The sequence below is a fragment of the Pinus tabuliformis genome, chromosome 8 (genome assembly GCF_031772625.1).
Source record: "Pinus tabuliformis cultivar Carrire ecotype Pingquan chromosome 8, CPIR1, whole genome shotgun sequence".
Lineage (NCBI taxonomy): Eukaryota > Viridiplantae > Streptophyta > Pinopsida > Pinales > Pinaceae > Pinus > Pinus tabuliformis.
The window spans coordinates 258,479,181-258,480,872 of NC_142294.1; the positions used below are offsets into that span (position 1 = coordinate 258,479,181).

At 34.9% G+C, this 1,692-nt stretch overlaps 1 pseudogene; it reads right to left on the minus strand.

The window, feature by feature from the left end:
* Positions 1–1,014: 1,014 nt before the first annotated feature.
* LOC149235136 (RING-H2 finger protein ATL78 pseudogene) lies at positions 1,015–1,401 on the minus strand (annotated as a pseudogene).
* Positions 1,402–1,692: the final 291 nt, after the last annotated feature.

Here is a 1,692-nt window from a genome sequence, read left to right on the forward strand (position 1 = left end):
CAAGCAAAGTCCACATACGCATGCCATGCTGAAATCCAACATAAATGTTCTTCTTCAACAATTCAGAACCAAATCCCCCTTAATTAAGAATCTATTCGAAACAAAGATCCATGCAAACATATATCCAGAGGCTAAAAAATGACGTTTTCACCTAGGGGCCAGATCTAGATCTGATCATATTGTACCATGAATTAATTCTTCTCTAATTCTATATCATCGAATTTTTTGGAAATTCTAGTTATTATTATAAGTTTCAAGATTTTGAATTTCTTAAAGTATTTGATGGTAATTAATCCATTTCTTTAATAAAAACACTCATATTTTTTGTGAAAAAAATATGTTGAGATTCTAATAATTTTTTATTTCCAAAACAATTTAAAACTGAAATAAACAACGCCTCTTCTACGTCATGTATTAATTCTTCCATAAAAAGATATTAATGATATTCTATGATGTATTTATTATATTCTAGATCATGTATTAATAATTCTGTCATGTATGGATTCTCCCATGAAAAATATTCTACATCATGTATATTAATTCTTCCATCTAAAAGATATTAATGATATTCTATATGTCATGTACTAATTCCTCAAAGAAAAAAAGTATATTCAATCTTAGAAAAGTGTATTTAACCTTTAAAGATATTCTATATTATGTATTAATTCCTCATTACAAAACATTTTCAAAGTATATTCGATCTCTGAGGTATACTCAATCGCAATTTACAGTAGACTTGGACTCTTAATTAGATTTACCTTCAAAGATTGGCCGCCGTATGCTGTGTAATTTTTCTAAGCAACGCCCGATGTGCTTTCAAATTGTATGGAAAATTTTGTGAATGTACCTTATATTATACTGTAATACAGTATCACTGGTGTGATCTGAGTATAAATTGCCCTTTCATTATAATGAACAAACAATGTGAACTGATCACAGTTTTTCTATGAATATGATCGTGTTTATTTCAAACATTACATGAATGTTACTGTCCCCTCCATTTGGTTAATCTACCTATTGTTTAATTCCAGCTTCTATATCTAAGATTTCACGAGATTCTTGAGATACCCGCTTATGAGTCTGCTCTTCATGGACATTTGATTTGATGCGATGAATGTGGTCTGCCATGTTTTTATAGCCCTGAATACGAAGACAATGTCTCCATGTAGGGCACGAAGAGTGAGAACGAAGCCAGTTGTCTATACATTCCATATGGAAGCCATGATTACATTTTGGCAACGCCCTTACACCCTCACCTTCCATGAATTCTGCCGTGCAGATAGCGCAATCCGTTGCAATGGATAACCCTGTGAGCTGTAGGGTTGATTTTCCATAAATGATTGAGGGGATCGCTGGTATGAATTTCTCTTTCATGCCAGTGTTACCCAGTTGGGCAGCCATATGACTCTGGCATGACCTCCAAATGTAACCCCACGGAATGACTTAAGCTAGCCCAACTAGAGTTATGACAGCACAGAGCGAGGCAAGAAGAATAATCATCGTAACTTTAGTTATCGATGTCTGCGGACATTCCTATGACTGGTCCACTGCGGTAGCGTATCGCTGCAGATCTCTACGAACCTCGTTCGCTACTTAGTCTTGCGGCCACGCCTACGATCTTTAAAGGATCAAATCCTGCAGAGTTTGCTGCTGAACGTAACCTAAAAAACTGATTCATTATAATTACCGAGC